Below are 27,848 nucleotides of genomic sequence, written 5' to 3' on the forward strand. Positions count from 1 at the left end.
TGTGGAAAGAGAGGTCTCCAACGTCCTCAGTCCAGCCACTGCTGTTTCAAGAATCTCCCTAGGCACTTCAGACCCTCTGGGGTTAACCGAGCGCCACATAGACTGCCCCGAGGTTAACAGAAAACAGTACTGGCCCCGGGGAGAGGATGGATCTTCACTGGATGACAGAAATTGCCCTGTAATAGCGAGAAAGTGTTTTGTCTTGGGAATGTTGTGTTTGAGGACTCTCCTTGTTTGGCTCTGGAGCTGAGGACCTTCCAGCTACAGCTCGGCTTGTGATCCTTGTAAACCCAGACATTCCATTCAATCTACGAACAGAGGCATTCAATGGAGACATCGATTGTATGATAGCGATAACAGCCTTTTAGGATCCAATGGCTCACAAATTACAATTGTTACTTACCACTTGTCAAGGTGGTATTGTGGAAAATATCTGATTTATTCGCACAAAGGCAGCCAGTCATTGGAGCATTTATGAGTCTGTTTGGTTATAAATGAATGGCCAAAAGTGATGGCATTATGCAACAGGTTTTCTACCAACAAACTTTATCAATGTGTGTTTTGCGACCAAGCCTGGTTCCATATCTATTTAACTCCTATGGTTGTTGTTATGTGAATGCCCAAAGGAGTTGTCAAGACAACACAAACAGCTCTGGGACCAGGCTATTTCGCTCCTCGGTGCCATGACAACAAGTTTTACTTAAAAAATACAAGACACCATTTTTTTTAATTTTTTTTTTTATTATGCATCCAAGTAATAATATTTGTTTACACAAACAGGAATACATTTGTCACATTGAAATAGTTTGGATACTATTTCCATGACAACAATACAAAATCAAAAACAGAAAAAGCACAACAATAAACAAACATAATAATTGAATATTATACAATGGCAACGAAACTTATAACTGCCATACATGAAATTCATGAATTGTACAGTGGTAGTTGTTATATTTGTTATTTCTCAGGGTTTCTTTAGATACGCACGTGGTGCACGTGGTCTCTTACGGTGAGTATGAAGTGTATGGTCAAAATTGCAATCTAAAGCCTACATTAAAGCTATACCTTCTGCAATTACAACGCAGACATTACTACAACAACAAAAATGTCATCAAATGGGTCTGGGTTAATTGTCTGCATGAATCTCATTTACATAAAACTGACAGGTGTAGTCCAAATGGAATCTCATATACATAAACCTGACGTGTGTAGTCCAAATGGAATCTCATTTACATAAACCTGACAGGTGTAGTCCAAATGGAATCTCATTTACATAAACCTGACATGTGTAGTCCAAATGGAATCTCATTTACATAAACCTGACAAGAGGTGTAGTCCAAATGGAATCTCATTTACATAAAACTGACAAGAGGTGTAGTCCAAATGGAATCTCATTTACATAAAACTGACAAGAGGTGTAGTCCAAATGGAATCTCATTTACATAAAACTGACATGTGTTGTCCAAATGGAATCTCATTTACATAAAACTGACAAGAGGTGTAGTCCAAATGGAATCTCATTTACATAAACCTGACAGAGGTGTAGTCCAAATGGAATCTCATTTACATAAAACTGACAAGAGGTGTAGTCCAAATGGAATCTCATTTACATAAACCTGACAGGTGTAGTCCAAATGGAATCTCATTTACATAAAACTGACAAGAGGTGTAGTCCAAATGGAATCTCATTTACATAAAACTGACAAGAGGTGTAGTCCAAATGGAATCTCATTTACATAAACCTGACAGAGGTGTAGTCCAAATGGAATCGTAAGGGGTGAAATATTATATATACATAATATTACTTTTCCAGTGTTGCGGATTGCTACATATAAGCACATCATTATGAACTAACCATTCTGTATCTTTACCTATTTAAACAGTAACAATAACCTGTTCTACAGGGTTTCTCCATGTAGACTGACTATTGGAGCGCCCATCAGCAGTGGGCTAAAAGGCCTTGTACTGTGATCAGTCGCTCATAAGTAGCACACCAGTCTGGTTACTAAAGGCTATGACGTGTAATAACAGGCTATAAACCGTACTCTGATCGTTCACTCATACGTAGCACACCAGTCTGGTTACTAAAGGCTATGACGTGTAATAACAGGCTATAACTCTTCTACTCCCTCTACCACAGGGTTTCACCATAGCACACCGAGAGAGCAAGCCTGTCCTTGGTGTGTGTGTGTGTGTGTGTGTGTGTGTGTGTGTGTGTGTGTGTGTGTGTGTGTGTGTGTGTGTGTGTGTGTGTGTGTGTGTGTGTGTGTGTGTATTTGGCTCCCAACATGACATTCCTCTCCTGATTGACTTTACAGTAACATTGATCTGATCCATACAGACAGACATTTTCTTTTAAAGTCCTTGACAAGTGAATGAATCTCTCTGACTCTTTAACTCATGGTAATCATCTCATATTTGTCCTTAAGACTGCTGTCCTCCTCCAGATCTTCTTCCTCCTCTTCGTCCTCCTCCTCTTCCTCCTCGTGGGGTTTCTCAGGCTGTTTGTGATGCATCTCGATGAACAGGAAGTAGACCAGAGCCCCGACCACGCCCCCTATCATCGGCCCCGCCACCGGGACCCACCACCAGTAGTCTGAAGTGCTGTGTATAGGTAGGCACACACACACACACACACATGTATACACACACACATTACAAAAACACATAACACATGCAATAGATGAAGGTATAAGAACACATTATCCTTCTGGATAATGCTGTGACGCGTCTAGCCACACTTATAACTACTTTGTTAAGCCTTGTACAGGGCACTCGGAAAGTATTCAGACCACTTGACTTTTTACACATTTTGTTACATTACAGCCTTATTCTAAAATTGTTTTTTTTTTAAATTCCCCCTCATCAATCTACACACAACACCCCATAGTGACAAAGCAAAAACAGTTTTCTCTAATGTTTGCAAATGTATTAAAAATAAAAAATATGAAATATGACATTTACATAAATAGATTAAAGCACCTTTGGCAGTGATTACAGCCTCGAGTCTTCTTGGGTATGACGCTACAAGCTTGGCACACGTGTATTTTATGAGTTTCTCCCATTCTTATCGGCAAATCCTCTGAAGCTTTGTCAGGTTGGATGGGGAGCATCACTGCACAGCTATTTTCAGGTCTCTCCAGAGATATCCGATCATGTTCAAGTCCGGGCTTTTGCTGGGCCACTCGAGGATATTCAGAGACTTGTCCTGAAGCCACTCCTGCGTTGTCTTGGCTGTGTGCTTAGGGTCATTGTCCTGTTGGAAGGTGAACCTTTGCCCCAGTCTGAGGTCCTGAGCGCTCTGGAGCAGGTTTTCATCAAAGATCTCTCTTTACTTTGCTCTGTTCTTCTTTCTCTCAATCCTGACTAGTCTGCCAGTACCTGCCGCTGAAAAACATCCCCACAGCCTGATGCTGCCACCACCATGCTTCACCATAGGGATGGTTCCAGGTTTCCTCGAGACATGATGCTGCCACTACCATGCTTCACCATAGGGATGGTTCCAGGTTTCCTCGAGACATGATGCTGCCACCACCATGCTTCACCATAGGGATGGTTCCAGGTTTCCTCGAGACATGATGCTGCCACCACCATGCTTCACCATAGGGATGGTTCCAGGTTTCCTCCAGGCGTGACACTTGGCATTCAGACCAAAGTGTTCAATCTTGGTTTCATCAGACCAGATAATCTTGTTTTTCATGGTCTGAGAGTCCTTTAGGTGCCTTTGGCAAACTCCAAGCAGGCTGTCATGTGCCTTTTACTGAGGAGTAGCTTCCATCTGGCTACTCTACCATAAAGCCCTTATTGGTGGAGTGCTGCAGAGATGGTTGTTCTTCTGGGAAGGTTCTCCCATCTCCACAGAGGAACTCTGGAAAGTATTGTAGGTTATACTCAGTGGGGTCTGTAGAATGTACAGTTGGAAGTTTACATACACCTCAGCCAAATACATCTAAACTCAGTTTTTCACAATTCCTGAATGTGAAATGTCAGAACAATAGTTGAGAGAATGATTTATTTCAGCTTTTATTTATTTCATCACATTCCCAGTGGGTCAGAAGTTCACATACACTCAATTGGTATTTGGTATCATTGCCTTTAAATTGTTTAACTTGGGTCAAATGTTTTGGGTTGCCTTCCAGAAGCTTCCCGCAATAAGTTGGGTGAATTTTGGCCCATTCCTCCTTACAGAGCTGGTGTAACTGAGTCAGGCTTGTAGGCCTCCTTGCTCGCACACGCTTTTTCAGTTCTGCCCACAAATTTTCTATAGGATTGAGGTCAGGGCTTTGTGATGGCTACGCCAATACCTTGACTTTGTCCTTAAGCCATTTTGCCACAACTTTAGAAGTATGCTTGGGGTCATTGTCCATTTGGAAGACCCATTGGCGACCAAGCTTTAACTTTCTGACTGATCTCTTGAGATGTTGCTTCAATATAGCCACATCATTTTCCTTCTCATGATGCCATCTATTTTATGAAGTGCACCAGTCCCTCCTGCAGCAAAGCACCCCCACAACATGATGCTGCCACCCCCGTGCTTCATGGTTGGGATGGTGTTCTTCAGCTTGCAAGCCTTCCCCTTTTTCCTCCAAACATAACGATGGTCATTATGGCCAAACAGTTCTATTTTTGTTTCATCAGACCAGAGGACATTTCTCCAAAAAGTATGATCTTTGTCCCCATGTGCAGTTGCAAACCATAGTCTGGCTTTTTTATGGTGGTTTTGGAGCAGTTGCTTCTTCCTTACTGAGTGGCCTTTCAGGTGTTGTCGATATAGGACTTGTTTTACTGTGGATATAGATACTTTTGTACCCGATTCCTCGATTTTGTACCCGATTTTGTACCCGATTCACAAGGTCCTTTGCTGTTGTTCTGGGATTGATTTGCACTTTCGCACCAATGTACATTCATCTCCAGGAGACAGAACACGTCTCCTTCCTGAGCGGTATGACGGCTTCGTGGTCCCATGGTGTTTATACTTGCGTACTATTGTTTGTGTAAAACAGACTTGTGGAGGTCTACAACATTTTTTCTGAGGTATTAGCTGATTTCTTTAGATTTTCCCATGATGTCAAGCAAAGAGGCACTGAGTTTGAAGGTAGGCCTTGAAATACATCCACAGGTACACCTCCAATTGACTAAAATGATGTCAATTAGCCTATCAGAAGCTTTTAAAGCCATTTTCTGGAATTTCCAAGCTGTTTAAAGGCACAGTCAACTTAGTGTATGTAAACTTCTGACCCACTGGAATTGTGAGACAGTAAATTATAAGTGAAATAATCTGTCTGTGGAAAAATGACATGTGTCATGCACAAAGTAGATGTCCTAACCGACTTGCCAAAATTATAGTTTGTTAACAAGAAATTTGTGGAGTGGTTGAAAAACGAGTTTTAATGATTCCAACCTAAGTGTATGTAAACTTCCGACTTCAACTGTATATACTTGAAAATGTATCAATTGACCAATTCGGCACATTTGGGCAAACTCCTAGCAGACTTGACACAAAATACCGTGCAGTGATGTATTTATTTACTGGATCAGTCTGACACTTTGCACACACCCTGCTGCCATCTGTTGGCCAAAATCTAAATTACACTTAGACTCCTATCTGAATGTATGGCCTTTCTCTTGCATTTCAAAGATGAAGGGAAATATATATATATATATAAACTCGTGTTTTTTTGTTTGTATTATCTTTTACCAGATCTAATGTGTTATATTCTCCTATATTAATTTCACATTTCCACAAACTTCAAAGTGTTCCCTTTCAAATAGTATCAATAATATATGGAAATGTGTCCTTATTTCAAGTCCTGAGCCACAGACAGTTAGATTTGGGTATGTAATTTTAGGTGGAAATTTAAAAAAGGGTCCGATCCTTAATTTAAGGAGGCCACTGTGTTGTTTGTTGACCTTCAATGCTGCAGAAATGTTTTGCAACCTTTCCCCAGATCTGTGCTTCGACACAATCCTGTCTTGGCGCTCTATGGACAATTCCTTCGACCTCACGGCTTGTTTTTTGTTTTGTTTTTTTGCTCTGACATGCACTGTCAACTGTGAGACCTTATATAGACAGGTGTGTGCCTTTCCAAATCATGTCCAATTTACCACAGGTGGACTCCAAACAACTTGTAGAAACGTCTCACGGATGATCAATGACAACGGGATGCACCAGAGCTCCATTTTGAGTCTCATAGCAAAGGATGTGAATACTTATGTATGTAAATAAGGCATTTCTGTTTATTTGTAATACATTTGCAAACATTTCTAAAAACCTGTTTTTGCTTTGTCATTATGGGGATATTGTGCGGAGATTGAGGGTAAATTCTTTAAATGTTTTAATCCATTTTAGAATAAGGCTGTAAGCCATATAATGTGGGAAAAGTTAAAGGGTCTAAATGCAACCGTCACAGAATTATCCAAAAGGACAACGGTTTGTTTTTTACAGCACCATTATAATTGAAATTTCAGTCTACTTTCCAAGCTCCAATGCTTTTGAAAGTTCAATGAAAGGAATCCAAGCACAATTCAATAGTAGGCAACCCAACGGGGTTATAGCACAGAGCATGACAACAGATAATTAGCTAACATCGACTGCATGTGATGTGTTGTTTTGCATGTGAGGTTATATAAACACCAATCAACACACGGTTGTTTTTTTTCACCTATCAATACCAGACAATCAAAGGACGATTTGATTAAAACGGTCAACTAATAATCAAGCTACTTTTTGGAATAGATCCAGTAAGTGGAATTAGAAGTTTGTGAAACACTGGTCTAGTCTTTGATCGACATGAGTTACATGAACCCTTATGTATGAGTTACCTGAACCCTTCTATATGAGTTACCCAAACCCTTCTATATGAGTTACCTGAACCCTTCTATATGAGTTACCTGAACCTTCTTCTATATATGAGTTACCTGAACCCTTCTATATGAGTTACCTGAACCTTCTTCTATAGATGAGTTACCTGAACCCTTCTATATGAGTTACCTGAACCCTTCTATATGAGTTACCTGAGAACCCTTCTATATGAGTTACTTCTGAACACTTCTATATGAGTTACCCAAACCCTTCTATATGAGTTACCCAAACCCTTCTATATGAGTTACCTGAACCCTTCTATATGAGTTACCTGAACCCTTCTATATGAGTTACCTGAACCCTTCTATATGAGTTACCTGAACCCTTCTATATGAGTTACCTGAACACTTCTATATGAGTTACCCAAACCCTTCTATATGAGTTACCTGAACACTTCTATATGAGTTACCTGAACCCTTCTATATGAGTTACCTGAACCCTTCTATATGAGTTACCTGAACACTTCTATATGAGTTACCTGAACCCTTCTAGATGAGTTACCTGAACCCTTCTATATGATTTACCTGAACCCTTCTATATGAGTTACCTGAACACGTCTATATGAGTTACCTGAACCCTTCTGAACACTTCTATGAGTTACCTGAACCCTTCTATATGAGTTACCCATGAGTTACCCTTCTATATGAGTTACCTGAACACTTCTGAACATATGAGTTACCCAAACCCTTCTATATGAGTTACCTGAACCCTTCTATATGAGCTTACCCCCAAACCCTTCTATATGAGTTTGAACCCTTCTATATGAGCTAAACCCTTCTATATGAGTTACCCAAACCCTTCTATATGAGTTACCTGAACCCTTCTATATGAGTTATGATTTACCTGAACCCTTCTATATGAGTTTACCCTATAAACCCTTCTATATGAGTTACCCAAACCCTTCTATATGAGTTACCTGAACCCTTCTATATGAGTTACCTGAACCCTTCTATATGAGTTACCCAAACCCTTCTATATGAGTTACCTGAACCCTTCTATATGAGCTACCTGAAGACTCCCCAGTCTGCTACTGCAGTGAAGTGCCGTGACCCGGATGTCTGGCAGGGTTGAGGTGGTACTTACCTCTAATCTTATCCGCATATATTATATTATACATACATATATATATGAGTTACCTGAACACCTCCCAACCCCAGCCTGCTACAGCAGTAAAGAGTCGTGGCCCCAGGTCCCTGGCAGGGTTGAGGGGGTACCCACAGTTCAGCCCCATGGACACTCCGATAGCCATGATGATCAGGCCGATGCACAGTGGCTCCATGCCTCTAGGGGCGAATACCGATGTTCTTCCCATCGCTGATGGCCAGGATACACAACACCAGCATGCCTGTTCCCGCTGCCTAGAGAGTACAATCAAAGAATACAGTATGAAGATAGGTAGAATCCCTGTTCCCGCTGCCTAGAGAGTACAATCAAAGAATACAGTATGAAGATAGGTAGAATCCCTGTTCCCGCTGCCTGGAGAGTACAATCAAAGAATACAGTATGAAGATAGGTAGAATCCCTGTTCCCGCTGCCTAGAGAGTACAATCAAAGAATACAGTATGAAGATAGGCAGAATCCCTGTTCACGCTTGTCGGAGATGTCATGGCGACATTGGCTAGCTAAACTCATGTGTAGAAACACGTGATCGAGGCTAACGGTCATCTCACGATGAACTGTGCATGTGACATTGGGTTAAACTCGGTCAAATTAAAAGGCACTTCTTCGATGTAAAGTTGTTTTTGAAGAAAATAAAAATGTATCAGTTTGTCACTCACGAGGTTGTAGTAATAACATGTTCAACTACTGAAGACATTGGTTCGAATCTTGGTTGTTCCTTTAGATTTTGAAAAAAAGGAAGAGCTTTTCACTTCTCTCATTGACTTCTAAAACCCGGTCTGGTCTGCTTGGTCTGTTTCGGAAAACGCTCAATGTTGCGCCTCTGGGTTTAAAATCTCTGTGGTAAGATGATTTAAAAAATAATTTAATGTTAACAACAGCATTGGGTCAATTACATTTCAATTTAGTCAATTCAGGAAGGAAATGGACCCTGGTTAATAATTTAAATAAAAGGACATTCAGTAATACCTGGTGATATTTTCATTTATTTTTAATATTCCAGCAGGATATAAAGAAAATTGTTGAAATGTTATTCTTTATATTTGTTGGGAGAACATAATGTTATTCTTCATCCAGGCTGCATCACATCCCATAGGGCGGTGCACAATTTGCCCAGTGTCGTCCAGGTTTGGCCCGTTAGGGTTAGGGTTTGGCCGAGATAGGGTTTGGCCGAGCTAGGGTTTTTAGGGGCCGAGCTAGGGTTTGGCCGAGCTAGGGTTTGGCCGAGCTAGGGTTTGGCCGAGTTAGGGTTTGGCCGTCATTGTAAATAAGAATTTTTATTAACTGACTTGCCTAGTTATATAAAAATTTAAACATTTAAATATATATATTGTTGGGGGAATAATGTTATTCTTTATATTTGTTGGGAGAACGTAATGTTATTCTTTATATTTGTTGGGAGAACGTAATGTTATTCCTTATATTTGTTGTGAGAACGTAATGTTATTCTTTATAATTGTTGGGAGAACGTAATGTTATTCTTTATATTTGTTGGGAGAACGTAATGTTATTCTTTATATTTGTTGGGAGAACGTAATGTTATTCCTTATATTTGTTGTGAGAACGTAATGTTATTCTTTATATTTGTTGTGAGAACGTAATGTTATTCTTTATATTTGTTGGGAGAACGTAATGTTATTCTTTATATTTGTTGGGAGAACGTAATGTTATTCCTTATATTTGTTGTGAGAACGTAATGTTATTCTTTATAATTGTTGGGAGAACGTAATGTTATTCTTTATAATTGTTGGGAGAACGTAATGTTATTCTTTATAATTGTTGGGAGAACGTAATGTTATTCTTTATAATTGTTGGGAGAACGTAATGTTATTATTTTGATACATGTTGTACTATTATTACTATTATTATTGGCCCCCCTCTTTGTTTTGTTACATGACCACTCCACATCAATTTGACAAACACGGCACTTTTTTTGCATTAAAAAAGCAAAATGTAGTTATTTGATATACATTACGTCTGGATAGATACACACGCGGTATACATAACATACAGGTTTTTTTTTACGTAACAGGCTTATTCTAAAATGGATTTAAAAAATAATCATCTTCATCAATCTACACACACCTCATAATGACAAAGCAAAAAGAGATTTTTAGATGTATTAAATATTTAAAAAACTAAAATATCACATTTACATAAGTATTCAGACTCTTTACTCAGTACTTTGTTGAAACACCTTTGGCAGCGATTAGAGCCTCGAGTCTTCTTGGGTATGACGCTACAAGCTTAGCATACCTGTATTTGGGGAGTTTCTCCCATTCTTCTCTACAGATCCTCTCAAGCTCTGTCAGGTTGGATGGGGAGCATTGCTGCACAGCTATTTTCAGGTCTCTCCCAGAGATGTTCAAGTCCAGGCCCTGGCTGGGTCAATCAAGGACATTCAGAGACTTTTCCCGAAGTCACTCCTTCATTGTCTTGGCTGTGTGCTTGTCCTGTTGGAAGGCGAACCTTCGCCCCAGTCTGAGGTCCTGAGCGCTCTGGAGCAGGTTTTCATTAAGGATCTCTCTGTACTTTGCTCCATTCATCTTTCCCTCCATCCTGACTAGTCTGCTGCTGAAAAACATCCCCACAGCATGTTGCTGCCATCACCATGCTTCACTGTAGGGATGGTGCCAGGTTTTCTCCAGACGTGAAGCTTGGCATTCAGGCCAAAGATTTCAATCTTGGTTACATCAGATCAGATAATCTTGTTTCTCATATTCTGAGAGTCCTTTAGGTGCCTTTTTGGCAAACTCCAAGCGGGCTGTCATGTGACTTTTAGTGAGTAGTGGCTTCCGTCTGGCCACTCTAACCATAAAGGCCTGATTGGTGGAGTGCTGCAGAGATGGTAGTCCTTCTGGAAGGTTCTGCCATCTCCACAGAGGAACTCTGGTGCTCTGTCAGAGTGACTAGAGGGTTCTTGATCACCTCCCTGACCAAGGCCCTTCCGCCCCAATTGCTCAGTTTGGTTGGGCGGCCAGCTCTTGGAAGAGTCTTGGTGGTCACAAACTTCCTCCATTTAAGAATAATGGAGGCCACTGTGATCTTGGGGACCTTAACATTTCTAAAAAACATTTTAGAATAAGGCTGTAAACACAACAAAATATGGACAAAGTCAAGGGGTCTGAATACTTTCCGTTTGCACTGTATAGTATTTTTTGGTCCTAACTACTACAGATCATGGCCTTTTAAACCCACCCCTCAGCTGCTTTCAGCACATCCCACCTATCTCCGTAAAGCTACTCTCAGCCCAGCCCACCTATCTCTGTAAAGCTACTCTCAGCCCATCCCACCTATCTCTGTAAAGCTACTCTCAGCCCATCCCACCTATCTCTGTAAAGCTCTCTCAGTCCATCCCACCTAAAGCTACTCTCAGCCCATCCCACCTATCTCTGTAAAGCTACTCTCAGCCCATCCCACCTATCTCCTAAAGCTACTCTCAGCCCATAAAGCTCAGCCCATCCCACCTACTCTCAGCCCATCCCACCTATCTATCTCAGCCCACACCACCTATCTCTGTAAAACTCTCAGCCCATCACCACCTATCTTTGTAAAGCTCAGCCCATCCCACCTATCTCAGCCCATCCCACCTATCTCCTACTCTGTAAAGCTACTCTCAGCCCATCCCACCTATCTCAGCCCAGTCCATCCCACCTATCCCACCTATCTCTCTGTAAAGCTACTCTCAGCCCATCCCACCTATCTCTGTAAAGCTACTCTCAGCCCATCCCACCTATATCTCTCAGTCCATCCCACCTATCTCTGTAAAGCTACTCTCAGCCCATCCCCCATCCCACTCTCAGTCCATCCCACCTATCTCTGTAAAGCTACTCTCAGCCCATCCCACCTATCTCTGTAAAGCTACTCTCAGCCCATCCCACCTATCTCTGTAAAGCTACTCTCAGCCCATCCCACCTATCTCTGTAAAGCTACTCTCAGTCCATCCCCCATCTCCTACTCTCATCCATCCCACCTATCTCTGTAAAGCTACTCTCAGCCCATCCCCCACCTATCTCTGTAAAGCTACTCTCAGTCCATCCCACCTATCTCTGTAAAGCTACTCTCAGCCCATCCCACCTATCTCTGTAAAGCTACTCTCAGCCCATCCCACCTATCTCTGTAAAGCTACTCTCAGCCCATCCATCTCCACCTATCTCTCTGTAAAGCTACTCTCAGCCCATCCCACCTATCTCTGTAAAGCTACTCTCAGTCCATCCCACCTATCATCCCACCTATCTCTGTAAAGCTACTCTCAGTCCATCCCACCTATCTCTGTAAAGCTACTCTCAGTCCATCCCACCTATCTCTGTAAAGCTACTCTCAGCCCATCCCACCTATCTCTGTAAAGCTACTCTCAGCCCATCCCATCTCTGTAATCTCTGTAAAGCTACTCTCAGCCCATCCCACCTATCTCTGTAAAGCTACTCTCAGTCCATCCCACCTATCTCTGTAAAGCTACTCTCAGTCCATCCCACCTATCTCTGTAAAGCTACTCTCAGCCCATCCCACCTATCTCTGTAAAGCTACTCTCAGCCCATCCCACCTAGCCCATCCCACCTATCTCTGTAAAGCTACTCTCAGCCCATCCCACCTATCTCTGTAAAACTCTCAGTCCATCCCACCTATCTCTGTAAAGCTACTCTCAGTCCATCCCACCTATCTCTGTAAAGCTACTCTCAGTCCATCCCACCTATCTCTGTAAAGCTACTCTCAGCCCATCCCACCTATCTCTGTAAAGCTACTCTCAGTCCATCCCACCTTTCACCGTAAACCACAGACTTATGATTTCCGTGGGCGATATATGTTTAAACTGTGCTGTTTTACATACATTCTGAACTTTTATAATCGCATAGTATTTACAGATTGTATATTCAAGATTAATATTTTACTAACAGTTTGTATATTATATTGTTGATTGATTGACTATGGGTTTCCAAATCTCAAAAACAGTGCTCTTTGTAGGGTTCGTTTCAGGTAAATGTATAGATATTTCAGCCGCTCTTGAACCTGTGACCAGAAACAAGCTACATAGGGGCAATACCAAAATAAGTGATTTAATGATTCTGTCTCTTTGCAGCAAAATCTGCAGAGCTGAGATAAATAAATCAAATTAAAAATAAATGGTTGTATGCCCCATATACAGGACATACCATTCTGTAGGTGGCAAGAATTTTACATTATCATTTAAATTGAGTGTTGCTTTGTGTATCAGTTCATAAATGATGCACCACGAAAACGGAACATCGAAAATCTCTTCCCACCTATTTTGTAACCTGTATGGCGCCACTGTCAACATTTTGGTTCTCAAATGAAACTGGTATACAGTGCCTTCAGAAAGTATTCCCACTGCTTGACTTATTAAAAACTCCCTAGCCCTTGACGATGACAAGCATACCCATAACATGATGCAGCCACCACCATGCTTGAAAATATGAAGAGTGATACTCATTGATGTGTTGTGTTGGATTTGCCTCAAACATAATGCTTTGTATTCAGGACATAAAGTTAATTTCTTTGCCATATTTTTGCAGTTTTACTTTAGTGCCTTATTGCAAACAGGATGCATGTTTTGGAATATTTGTATTGTGACCAGGCTTCCTTCATTTAACTCTGTCATTTAGGTTATTATTGTGGAGTAACTACAATGTTGTTGATTCATCCTCAGTTTTCTCCTATCACAGCCATTCGTACTAATCTACTGGAGAACCCGTTCTTATTTAAATATAAATATTTGTATGACTGAAGCTTTTAGTGGGAAACTCATTTTCATGATATAAACATGCACGTTTAATTTAGTCTGATTGGCATTCCAAATCAAGTTAAATATTTTTTTGCTCATATAATACATTTAAAAAAACATTTAGTCTGGAGTAGGCAGCACCATAAATAAGTAAACTGTGATATGACTGAAGAGTTAATCAGTATGATTTTCTATAAATACAGGTATTTTCCCTCTCCACGGTTGCAAGATCTTGTTTGTTGTTTCGCTAACTTTCTATTGAAATTTGTTGTAGTGAGTTAATTTATATATTTCGGGATATGAACGCCAAGTATGTCTTCTTCACCGTCAGACCATTTTTATTGATAAACTACAGACGAATGTAAAATGTGTGTATTTTAATGATGCCATAAATAATATGTTACACTTATCATAGGTCCAGAGAGGTAAATAGTCCAGATTCTCAATGAGATTGGTCATTCAGTACAGGGATCCAGATTCCAGACTTAAGAGAGAACTTGAGTCACTGGCATAGATTGACACTTTTGTTTAAAAGCCCTGGATTTTTAACCCCTTCATATTATTGTTGGTTCTGATACCTAACATTTTGATGGCCAGAGCCAATAGATACTGAGACAATGGACAACCTTGTTTTTGTCCTTTTTAATAAATATTTTTTTATAATATGTTTATTATTATCCAATAAAAAAAATCAAATAAAAAAGACAGCAATACAAACCATGACATTCATTGTACTGTTGAATGGGATGGCCAATGTTTTGTCCTTTTGACAGTTCCATACTTTCTGAGATGTAGCCATTATTTACTATTTTACACCTAGGGTTACTATACATAACCTTAACCCATTGTATGAGAGATTCTCCAAAATACAAATATATACATTCTAGCCCTACTTTATCAAAGGCGTTTTTAAAGTCAGCTATGAATACCAGGCCTGGTTTCCCAGATGTTTCATAGTGTTCTATTGCTTCAAGTACTTGTCAAATATTATATCCAATGTATCGTCCGTGTAAACAACCTGTCTGATTAGAATGAATAACAACAATACCTATTTAATTATATGCGCCCTGCATTTTGCAAAAAATTTTGCATCACAACACTGAAGTGTGAGGGGCCTCCAATTTTTTTAACGGACTAGATCTTTACATTTACACCACTTGGATCCTGTTTCAAGTAATAATGAAATCAGACCTTCATGTTGAGTGTCTGATAAGCAGCCATTTTATATGAGTGGTTAATTAAAACACGCTAATAGTGGATCTTTGAGTACATCAAAAAAAAGTTTGATATAACTCGAACCCTGGAGTTTTTCCAGACTGAAAGGAATGAATTGCATCAAGAAGTTCCTCCGCTGTAATTTGGCCTTCATATGAGTCTTTCTGTACACATGTTTAATTTCACATTATTATTAGGGGGGAAAGTCATTTAGGTAACATTCTTCAGTGGTAATGTTATTCTTTATATTTGTTGGGAGAATAATGTTATTCTTCATATTTGTTGGGAGAACATAATGTTATTCTTCATATTTGTTGTGAGAACATAATGTTATTCTGAGGACAGGACACAACATCATCATGACAGCCTGTCTAAGACAGGATGCAACATCCTCATGACTGACTGTCTAAGACAGGATATAACACCATCATGACTGACTGTCTAAGACAGGATATAACATCATCATGACTGACTGTCTAAGACAGGATATAACATCATCATGACTGACTGTCTAAGACAGGATATAACATCATCATGACTGACTGTCTAAGACAGGATATAACATCATCATGACTGACCGTCTAAGACAGGATATAACATGATCAAGACTGACCGTCTAAGACAGGATATAACAGCATCATGACTGACCGTCTAAGACAGGATATAACAGCATCATGACTGACCATCTAAGACAGGATATAACACCATTGTGACTGTTACAGTGTTGTGTCTGTGTTGATGTTAAAGTGTTTTAAGTAGGTAAGTGTGAACATCAGAACGAGGGTCATTGGCCCCAAAATCCAGCTAACGAGGGGATGTGATGTGTAGGAAAGTGGGACAATCAATTTGCATTAGCAACATGTCCCAGAGAACTGGGGGATGTAAAGGTTTAATGGCTGACTCTGATAAAACATTGTGTAACTACTGGTAACTAGAGCAGACTGGAGTACCAGAGGGGTCGTCTCTCCTCTCAACCCCTTGATTTCGTCTCGCCTGGTTTGTCTAGGTGGTGTTCATTAAGGCACGCAACGGACATTTTTTGCAACAAAAAAAACAAAAATGTGTATGTGGTAGGTAGGTAGTCCCTCAGAGCATTTTCATCTGTGTGGTGCTTAATGAACATGATACTGGTCTCCCTCTCCCCCAGTCCCCCCTCTTCACGGTTTCTCTCCCCCCCTGGTCTCTCTCCCCCTTGGTCTCTCTCCCCCCGAGGTCTCTCTCCCCCCGAGGTCTCTCTCATCGTGACCCTTGACCTCGTCTCACCTGATCTATGAGGCCATCTACGATGGTCAGAGACCTGGCACAGTACGCTGCAACATACATAAACACACACACACACACACACTTACCTGGTCTATGATGCCTCCGAGGATGGTTAGGGACCTGGCAGGGTAAGAGGCAAAGATGTGACCGGTGGCATTAATACCAGTCACTGATAAAATCCCATTGGTGAAGTCCATGAACGCATCTACATGGATGACAATGTCACAGTTAGAAAACAAAACTTAGCCATTCAGAAGATGAAAAGATAACAGCACACATTGATAAGACGATGGACGTTTGCTTCACAAGTCGATCTTCTACTTCACCTCGGTTAGAAAGCGGGATAGCGACAGCTTCTTTACATCCAGAGCACATGACAACAGTTCATAACAGCAGTTCATAACAGCAGTTCATAACAGCAGTTCATAACTGCAGTTCATAACATTGGTTGTTCATAACATTGGTTGTTCATAACAAACATGTAAAATGTGTTTGTTTGCCAGGGAATATGAGTTAAGCCAGTTGACCTGATTTGTTACAATTCGCCCCAAGGCTTTTAAACATGTGCAATCTGTTGGAACGGTTTCATGGGCCATCAACAACTCTGCAGAAACAGATCACCGTGGTGATCGCAGAATGCAGCAACAGATCACCGCGGTGATCGCAGAATGCAGCAACAGATCACCGCGGTGATCGCAGAATGCAGCAACAGATCACCGCGGTGATCGCAGAATGCAGCAACAGATCACCGCGGTGATCGCAGAATGCAGCAACAGATCACCGCGGTGATCGCAGAATGCAGCAACAGATCACCGCGGTGATCGCAGAATGCAGCAACATATTGTTTGTTGTATCACAGTAAGCTTTTATTAAATAATCGCATTTGGGAGCAGCAAAACAGTGAGCAGACATTTCCTTTTTTATTGGCTTTTTCTAGTCCAACTCCTATTATTTACTTTCGATGTCTGTAACAGAATGCAGACATGGCCACACTACTCACCATAATACAGCCCAAACACTGCAGCAGCTCCAGAGAAAGCACCAAGGAACTGAGCGATGACATAGACAGGGAATTTATAGAACTTGAGTTTTCCCAGGATCACCATGGCCAAGGAGACAGCAGGGTTCACATGGGCTCCTGGGAGAGAAGAGAGAGCCAGGTGATGGCTCTATCTCAATGATTCTTCCTGTGATTCCTCCCCATCCTATCTCCTTGCCTCCTTCTCAACCATATTGAAGAAGGTCAAAAGGTTCTTCCCCCTCAGATCTTCTTTGAGAAGGAAGCGAGGAGAAAGGATGGGAGAAATGACGCAAAGATGAATTGAGAATGAGCCAGTGAAAGAGGAGAGAGGGTGGGGAGGTTGGAAAGATAGCCGTCTACACTATTAGATGAAGAGACATATTACAGATACATGCTCTCACTTTAACGTAATTCCAGCGGCTAAAATTACTGCTAAGTGACATATATTAAGACCAGCTATACTCCCTGTCTCTTTTCACAATATTTAAAATGAATTAACGTGATCTTAAACCGGCATAATGTTACTGTTGTTGTGAGCAATTTATCCCGTTTTCAATCCCTCTCTGTGTCACTACGTGTTGTATTCACAATCAGCCTAGCAGCGTGTTGGAGCCGAGGTTAGGTCTCTGTCATAGAGAGGCCACTGCCTTAGATCAATGGAGTTTGTAGGACATTTACTGCCCGAGGTTATGAATGGCCTGGATGGGCCTGGAACACAACAGGGCAATGGGTGAGAAATCAATCGCTAGTTCAGATGTATTAACTGTGAACAGGAGCTGGCACGTTCTGCATCGGTCTAGAACGTGAGGTGACAACATGACTGTTGACAGGGTGCAGCAGGGGGGGTTTATGTTGTCACATGAACTAAATTACTCTAAAGGAACGCCTCGTGTTACAATGTTATCATCAAACATTTAAAATGTCTTAACGTTTCACTTCAGTAAGCCTCCTGTGTGTGTGTGTGTGTGTGTGTGTGTGTGTGTGTGTGTGTGTGTGTGTGTGTGTGTGTGTGTGTGTGTGTGTGTGTGTGTGTGTGTGTGTGTGTGTGTACAGTAGTTTCCAGGAACTTTAAAAAAAACAACGACTATTGGTTTAATTGAGATGTCATCCCTCATTTGATTGAACTGAATTCCAATATCTAATTTGAATAGATATTGATCTTTGCAAACTCCAATTAATAACAAAACACCATTCATTACATAATTGTACAAATGCATTGTGAATCTTTTTCTGTTTTTGTCTGTCCCTCATTCAGCCATGCATGAGGTTGGCTGGTCATTTCACTGGGAGGTAGACATCTTTGATACAGCTTTACTGCAGCAGTCACATTAACAATATGCACCGTTGCTTCAGAACAGGCTTCTTTTTGTTTTTTTTAAAGTATATTTTTAAACGCACTCAATTGCAGTATGGTTGTTATAATGTGATATGATAATTTACCTTACACTCAATTGTAGTGTGGTTATGATATAGTGTGATATGATAATTACCTGACACTCCTCCGGCCACGTACACTGCCATCATCAGTCCTACAGAGAAGCCTATATGGATGGTGAGAGTCTCCCCCATGGCATTACGACTCAGGACTGTCTGAGCAACAGACCCAACGCCAAACAACTAACACAGGAGATGAGGAGAGGGAGAGGGAAGAGAGTGAGAGGGAAGAAGAGAGGGAAGAAGAGAGGGAGAGTGAAGACGAGAGGGAAGAGAGAGAGGGAATAGAAGGAAGAGAGAAGAGGGAAGAAGAGAGGGAATAGAAGGAAGAGATGAAGAGAGAGAGAAGAGAGGGAGAGGGAAGAAGAGAGGGAAGAGAGGGAAGAGAGGGAAGAAGAGAGGGAAGAAGAGAGGGAAGAAGAGAGGGAAGAGAGGGAGAGGAAAGAAGAGAGGGAAGAAGAGAGGGAAGAGAAGGAAGAGAGGGAAGAGAGGGAGAGGGAAGAAGAGAGGGAAGAAGAGAGGGAAGAGAGGGAGAGAGACGAAGAGAGGGAAGAGAGGGAGAGGGAAGAAGAGAGGGAAGAAGAGAGGGAAGAGAGGGAGAGAGAAGAGGGAAGAAGAGAGGGAAGAGAGAAGAGGGAAGAGGAGAGGGAAGAGAGAAGAGGGAAGAAGAGAGGGAAGAGAGGGGGATGGAAGAAGAGAGGGAAGAGAGGGAGAGGGAAGAAGAGAGGGAAGAGAGAGAGGTAAGAGAAGGAAGAGAGGGAGAGGGAAGAAGAGGGAAAAGAGGTGAAGAAGAGCGGGAAGAGAGGGAGAGGGAAGAAGAGAGGGAAGAAGTTAGTCCATGTCTAGCCAAGCAAATAGACATTAATCCCATTCAGTATAATACTATCAGTTACATTTAGTTTGTAAGAATTTGAATTAATTCTGATTACACTTTACATAATCCTAACCTTAATTTAATCATAATCCTAACCCTAATTTAGTCAAAATCCTAACCCTAATTTAATTATATCCCTAACCTAATTGGGGTGGCAGGTAGCCGAGTGGTTAGAGCCAGTAACCGAAAGGCTGCTAGATCAAATCCCAGAGCTGTCAAAATCTGTCATTCTGCTCCTGAACAGGGCAGATAACCCACTGTTCCCCGGTAAACTGTCATTGTAAATAAGAATTTGTTCTTAACTGACTTGCTTAGTTAAATAAAAAATAAACCTAATTTGATCACAATCCTACCCTTAATTGAATCATAATCCTAATTTAATCATGTGAAATAGCATACATTAATTGCTCAATAAGATAACTCATATTGAGGGGTTACAAATTGCCCTTGTAAGGCAATTTCTCACCAAAACACATATTGAATATGAAGCCAGCGGTACTTACAACCAAGATAAAAGTCCCCAGGAACTCAGCCAGGAACTCCTTCAGTATCCCATGTTTCAGAGCAAAGCGTTGCCTCATAGTTCTCCTGTGTTTCATCTCCATGTATCACCGTGCCAACGCTCTGTCAAAACTGACAGTTATCCAACAGTCTCACAGTGTCTCTGGAGCGTCGCTAGATCCTCACCAACTCCAGACACTCCCACGTCCTCCACCCCTACCAGACACTCCCACGTCCTCCACCCCTACCAGACACTCCCACATCCTCTACCCCTACCAGACACTCCCACGTCCTCCACCCCTACCAGACACTCCCACGTCCTCTACCCCTACCAGACACTCCCACGTCCTCTACCCCTACCAGACACTCCCACGTCCTCCACCCCTACCAGACACTCCCACATCCTCTACCCCTACCAGACACTCCCACGTTCTACCCCTACCAGACACTCCCACGTCCTCTACCCCTACCAGACACTCCCACATCCTCTACCCCTACCAGACACTCCCAATCCTCCACCCCTACCAGACACTCCCATACCCCTAAAAGACACTCCCACATCCTCTACCCCTACCAGACACTCCCACGTCCTCCACCCCTACCAGACACTCCCACATCCTCTACCCCTACCAGACACTCCCACATCCACTACCCCTACCAGACACTCCCACATCCTCCACCCCCACCAGACACTCCCACATCCTCTACCCCTACCAGACACTCCCACGTCCCCTACCCCTACCAGACACTCCCACATCCTCCACCCCTACCAGACACTCCCACATCCTCTACCCCTACCAGACACTCCCACATCCACTACCCCTACCAGACACTCCCACATCCTCCACCCCTACCAGACACTCCCACATCCACTACCCCACCAGACACTCCCACATCCTCTACCCCTACCAGACACTCCCACATCCTCTACCCCTACCAGACACTCCCAAGTCCTCCACCCCTACCAGACACTCCCACATCCTCTACCCCTACCAGATACTCCCAAGTCCTCCACCCCTACCAGACACTCCCACATCCACTACCCCTACCAGACACTCCCACATCCTCTACCCCTACCAGACACTCCCAAGTCCTCCACCCCTACCAGACACTCCCACATCCTCTACCCCTACCAGACACTCCCACATCCTCTACCCCTACCAGACACTCCCACGTCCTCCACCCCTACCAGACACTCCCACGTCCTCTACCCCTACCAGACACTCCCACGTCCTCCACCCCTACCAGACACTCCCACATCCTCCACCCCTACCAGACACTCCCACATCCACTACCCCTACCAGACACTCCCACATCCTCCACCCCCACCAGACACTCCCACATCCTCTACCCCTACCAGACACTCCCACGTCCTCTACCCCTACCAGACACTCCCACATCCACTACCCCTACCAGACACTCCCACATCCTCTACCCCTACCAGACACTCCCATGTCCTCTACCCCTACCAGATACTCCCACGTCCTCTACCCCTACCAGATACTCCCACGTCCTCTACCCCTACCAGACACTCCCACATCCTCTACCCCTACCAGACACTCCCACATCCTCCACCCCTACCAGATACTCCCACATCCTCTACCCCTACCAGACACTCCCACGTCCTCTACCCCTACCAGACACTCCCACGTCCTCCACCCCTACCAGACACTCCCACATCCTCCACCCCTACCAGACACTCCCACATCCTCCACCCCTACCAGACACTCCCACATCCTCTACCCCTACCAGACACTCCCACATCCACTACCCCTACCAGACACTCCCACATCCTCCACCCCGACCAGACACTCCCACTTCCTCTACCCCTACCAGACACTCCCACGTCCTCCACCCCTACCAGACACTCCCACATCCTCTACCCCTACCAGACACTCCCACATCCTCTACCCCTACCAGACACTCCCACATCCTCCACCCCTACCAGACACTCCCACATCCTCTACCCCTACCAGACACTCCCACATCCTCTACCCCTACCAGACACTCCCACGTCCTCCACCCCTACCAGACACTCCCACATCCTCCACCCCTACCAGACACTCCCACGTCCTCTACCCCTACCAGACACTCCCACATCCTCTACCCCTACCAGACACTCCCACATCCTCTACCCCTACCAGACACTCCCACGTCCTCTACCCCTACCAGACACTCCCACATCCTCTACCCCTACCAGACACTCCCACACCCCTACCAGACACTCCCCATCCTCACCCCTACCAGACACTCCCATGTCCTCATCCTCTACCCCTACCAGACACTCCCAGACATCCTCCACCCCTACCAGACACTCCCACGTCCTCCACCCCTACCAGACACTCCCACATCCTCTACCCCTACCAGACATACTACCCCTACCAGACACTCCCTCTATCCCTACCAGACACTCCCACGTCCTCTACCCCTACCAGACACTCCCACGTCCTCCACCCCTACCAGACACTAGTCTACACACATTCAGCATGTCTCAGAGTGAGACCATGGGGGTAAAAAAAAGGTATTTTGGGGCAAAAATTAGTAAAATAGATATCGACAGTTCTGGATGAGAGTGCTAAAAGGATAATGACATTAGAACCCTCAAAGAGCAACATAATTTAGTTTTACTTTATGATTTTCCAACATTCTACCTTTGCAGTGGCTTACGTTGCTAATTGCTGCACATATTTCTAAAAGCATATTGTTAGTAACAGTATGTTATTGTTAGAAAACAACACACAGCAGCAGAGACGGTAGACCATCGGGCAAAGTGTGCCTGTTTAACAACCGGGACACAGCGCCTCCTACTGGATAAAATCAGTAAAGATGTACAGCTCCTAGTTATTCCCACGCGGTCTCCATTCCAAGTACTAACCAGTCCCGACCTTGCTAAACTATATGAGTTTATTATGGTAAAATATATAAAGTTACTTTTTTTAAACTGAGAAGCAAGTAAATTGAACCAAACCTAGCAGCCTACAATTTTCATTAATTATGCCAAAATCAGTTGTATTTAACAGTAAAAAACAGCACATGAATCGGATACAGCACCGACCAAATAGAAGGACATCGACAAGCTCTGTTGATTGTTGGACCTCTAAACAGAGCTACTACAAAAACTAAAGTCAGGAAGAGGCTGACAATTTCAGCACGCAAATCAGAATTCCCAACTAATAAAGGAACAACCTGTAAAGAACCTACACAATGAACATGTCAAAGATTCCTTCACTTCAAATCAACTGCATCCATTGTAGAGACAACGTTACTTTCACAGTGAAATCAGGGGAGAGCGCGAACGCAGTCCCCCACTACCAGAAATTATGCAATCGAGATTTCCACATTTGAGAAATTCGCAGGGGTCAGCACAGCCGGAGTGCAATGGCTGAGCCTCGCCCTGGGTGAACCGCCTTCTTGATCACGGTGTCTCCCTTGCCAGGTAAGTATGAGTTGTACATGAGTAATGTGGGATAGCGATTCCCGTGCAAACGTTTTAGCCTAATGGTTATAGCATCACGGCTATTGAGAAAAAAGCTAATAATTTAAATGAACATTCAGTATTATTTTGTCTGCCTGTAGATGGAAAGGTGAAAACACGTTTGAACTGTTATTTTACTCGTAAACTATGAGTTTTCCAATTTTCCCAGGATGCAATTATACATAAATTAGCATAACAAAAACATTTTTATTAAACGTGTCTGATAGCTGAAACTTTAATGAATTATTATAAATGCCCCTGAGTACATCCAAAAAGATTCTGAAACACACATAAAGCCAAGTGAATGGAATTTGTGATTTTATTTAGCCTAACTCGTCTCGTGGTTCTTTTGTCTTCCAGAGAAAAGCCAGACTGCAATTCTACTATAGACCACTAGTGGCCACCCTCCTCAGTCTCACACAGCCACCCATGCAGGCACATTGAAACAGGGAGCGCTGATACAGTTAGTTTCTACTCTTTCTTGTGGTGTAAATGTCGAGACAGTGCGTCAAATCCCTGACTACGCTTTAGCGTACTTATAGATTGATCTGAAAGTCAATGTATCCTATTGAACCCATGTCAGCCATTACTGGGGTGTGTTTGACATATCATTTTCAAAAATGGCTGCGGTCCGTAACGTTAAGACACGACAGACACAAGCAAAAGTATAAAATAGTAGCATGAGTATATTTATAGTAATCCAAGTGAGAATTAAATCAAGTGGATTTTGTTTTGGGCATGTGCGTTGCAAGAGCAACTCCTAGAACAAGGATAGGAGAGAGAGAGAGAATTGTGCAAAAATATCCCCCGTGTACAACGTAGAACCCCAAATAATGCATGCAGAGCAGAATTAAGCCGATACCCACTAATTATCAAAATCCAGAAAAGAGCCGTTAAATTCTACAACCATCTAAAAAGGGAAGCGATTCCCAAACCTTCCATAACAAAGCCATTACCTACAGAGAGATGAACCTGGAGAAGAGTCCCCTAATTTAAGCAAGCTGGTCATGGGGCTCTGTACACAAACACACCCTACAGAGCCCCAGGACAGCAGCACAATTAGACCCAACCAAATCATGAGAAAACTAAAAGATAATTATTTCCAATGTGTCAAGTAGTTAGAATGCTATTTGGCCCAAAACAGAGAGTACACAGTGGCAGAATGAAGAACAAACACCATTGTAAATACAACCCATATTTATGCTTATTTATTTTCCCTTGTGTACTTTAACCATTTGTACATTGTTACAACACTGTATATATATAATATGACATTTGTAATGTCTTTATTGTTTTGAAACTTCTGTATGTGTAATGTTTTCTGTTAATTTTTATTGTTTATTTCACTTTTGTATATTATCTACCTCACTTGCTTTGGCAATGTTAACACATGTTTCCCATGCCAATAAAGCCCAGTGAATTTAAATTGAGAGAGAGGGATAGGGGCATAGAGAGAGGGGGGATAGAGAGAGATAGAGTTTCAAGTTAATGTCCCGTGCACAAGTACAGTACAATGCCTTTCTTGCAAGCTCTAAACCCAACAATGCAATAATTAATCAATAACAATGTAATACTAAAAATTACATAAGGTAGAGCAAAAACACACAAATAAAAATAAGAAACAAGCTTGTACACAGCTATGATAATAACACACGTGAATTAACTTGGTATGTAGTGGGGTCGGTTTTATAAATATAAACACGAAATCATAAAATGAACGAGTCGCACCAGAGGGTTTACTTTCACAGCGAAATCAGGGGAGAGCGCGAACGCAGTCCCCCACTACCAGAAATTATGCAATCGAGATTTCCACATTTGAGAAATTCGCAGGGGTCAGCACAGCCGGAGTGCAATGGCTGAGCCTCGCCCTGGGTGAACCGCCTTCTTGATCACGGTGTCTCCCTTGCCAGGTAAGTATGAGTTGTACATGAGTAATGTGGGATAGTGGTTCCCGTGCAAACGTTTTAGCCTAATGGTTATAGCACCACGGCTATTGAGGAAAAAAAGCAAATAATTTAAATGAACATTCAGTGTTATTTTGTCTGCCTGTAGATGGAGAGGTGAAAACACGTTTGAACTGTTATTTTACTCGTAAAAGTGTTTCGACATTTTCCCAGGATGCAATTCTGTAGAAATGATCATAACAAAAACATTTGTATTAAACGTGTCTGATAGCTGAAACTATAAAAAATGATTAGAAATGTCCGAAACTGTTCTGAAACACACATAAAGCCAAGTGAATGGAATTTGTGATTTTATTTAGCCTTTCTCGTCTCGTGGTTCTTTTGTCTTCCAGAGAAAAGCCAGACTGCAATTCTACTATAGACCACTAGTGGCCACCCTCCCAGTCCCACACAGCCACCCATGCAGGCACATTGAAACAGGGAGCGCCGATACAGTTAGAATAACAAGAGTATTGTATTTCAACCACACCGCCTCTAACAAATGGGTAAACTGAAAGAATGTTACTGTTATAAGTCAGTTGCTCCCTGATAATACAAGAGAAGTGTACAGCCTGCTGGGAAAAAAACGAATGAGCATCTAGCAAGAGTCATCGAAATTGTTCATTAAAAGGTTTAAAAACAATTCTGATAAATGAAACAGTTGGACAATGGATGAAGATACTCCTAACGTTTTACAAGTGGTGGGAAAAGTACCCATTGTCATACTTGATTAAAAGTAAAAGACACCTTAATAGGAAATGACTCAAGTAAAAGTCAGGATTTAAATATACTCAAGTATCAAAAGTAAATGTAATTGCAAAAATGTACTCAACTATCAAAATAATAATAATAATTTCCAATTCCTTATATTAAGCAAAACTTAATTTACGGATTGCCTGGGGCACACTCCAGCACTCAGACATTATTCAGAAACACAGCATCTGTGTTTAGTGAGTCCCCCAGATCAGAGGCAGTAGGGATGACCAGGGATGTTCTCTTGTTAAGTGCGTGAATTGGACCATTTCTGTCGATTGGACATTAGCCATCAGGATACTAGGAAGAGGAGGCCGTGTAGCCCGTCTTTTCAGCTAGCCATCAGGATACTAGGAAGAGGAGGCCTTGTAGCCCGTCTTTTCAGCTAGCCATCAGGATACTAGGAAGAGGAGGCCTTGTAGCCCGTCTTTTCAGCTAGCCATCAGGATACTAGGAAGAGGAGGCCTTGTAGCCCGTCTTTTCAGCTAGCCATCAGGATACTAGGAAGAGGAGGCCTTGTAGCCCGTCTTTTCAGCTAGCCATCAGGATACTAGGAAGAGGAGGCCTCAGCTAGCCATAGGATACTAGGAAGAGGAGGCCGTCTTTTTCAGCTAGCCATCAGGATACTAGGAAGAGGAGGCCGTGTAGCCCGTCTTCTCAGCTAGCCATCAGGATACTAGGAAGAGGAGGCCGTGTAGGAAGAGGAGCCCTCAGCTCATCAGATTTCAGCTAGCCATCAGGATACTAGGAAGAGGAGGCCGTGTAGCCCGTCTTTTCAGCTAGCCATCAGGATACTAGGAAGAGGAGGCCGTGTAGCCCTTCTTCTCAGCTAGCCATCAGGATACTAGGAAGAGGAGGCCGTGTAGCCCGTCTTCTCAGCTAGCCATCAGGATACTAGGAAGAGGAGGCCGTGTAGCCCGTCTTCTCAGCTAGCCATCAGGATACTAGGAAGAGGAGGCCGTGTAGCCCGTCTTTTCTCAGCTCATCAGGCCATACTAGGAAGAGGAGGCCAGCCCTTCTTCTCAGCTAGCCATCAGGATACTAGGAAGAGGAGGCGTGTAGCCCGTCTTCTCAGCTAGCCATCAGGATACTAGGAAGAGGAGGCCTTCTTTTCAGCCTAGCCATCAGGATACTAGGAAGAGGAGGCCGTGTAGCCCGTCTTCTCAGCTAGCCATCAGGATACTAGGAAGAGGAGGCCGTGTAGCCCTTCTTCTCAGCTAGCCATCAGGATACTAGGAAGAGGAGGCCGTGTAGCCCTTCTTCTCAGCTAGCCATCAGATACTAGGAAGAGGAGGCCGTGTAGCCCGTCCTCAGCCATCAGGATACTAGGAAGAGGAGGAGGCTCAGCTAGCCATCGGGATACTAGGAAGAGGAGGCCGTGTAGCCCTTCTTTTCAGCTAGCCATCAGGATACTAGGAAGAGGAGGCCGTGTAGCCCTTCTTCTCAGCTAGCCATCAGGATACTAGGAAGAGGAGGCCGTGTAGCCCTTCTTCTCAGCTAGCCATCAGGATACTAGGAAGAGGAGGCCGTGTAGCCCGTCTTCTCAGCTAGCCATCAGGATACTAGGAAGAGGAGGCCGTGTAGCCCTTCTTCATCAGGATCAGCTAGCCATCAGGATACTAGGAAGAGGAGGCCGTGTAGCCCG

General features: G+C 42.9%; 2 non-coding genes and 1 pseudogene across 2 annotated transcripts; all 3 read right to left on the reverse strand.

Annotated features, from left to right (window-relative positions):
* Positions 1–748: 748 nt before the first annotated feature.
* Positions 749–20,271, reverse strand: LOC135556728 (aquaporin-9-like; annotated as a pseudogene).
* Positions 20,272–23,312: 3,041 nt separating this feature from the next.
* Positions 23,313–23,476, reverse strand: LOC135556949 (U1 spliceosomal RNA). Its single transcript, XR_010458080.1, has one exon. It is a non-coding gene; the product is annotated as a U1 spliceosomal RNA (small nuclear RNA).
* A 1,785-nt stretch (positions 23,477–25,261) lies between these two features.
* LOC135556961 (U1 spliceosomal RNA) lies at positions 25,262–25,425 on the reverse strand. The gene has a single exon (XR_010458091.1). It is a non-coding gene; the product is annotated as a U1 spliceosomal RNA (small nuclear RNA).
* Positions 25,426–27,848: the final 2,423 nt, after the last annotated feature.

The sequence above is a fragment of the Oncorhynchus masou genome, chromosome 15 (assembly GCF_036934945.1).
Source record: "Oncorhynchus masou masou isolate Uvic2021 chromosome 15, UVic_Omas_1.1, whole genome shotgun sequence".
Taxonomy (NCBI): Eukaryota; Metazoa; Chordata; class Actinopteri; order Salmoniformes; family Salmonidae; genus Oncorhynchus; species Oncorhynchus masou.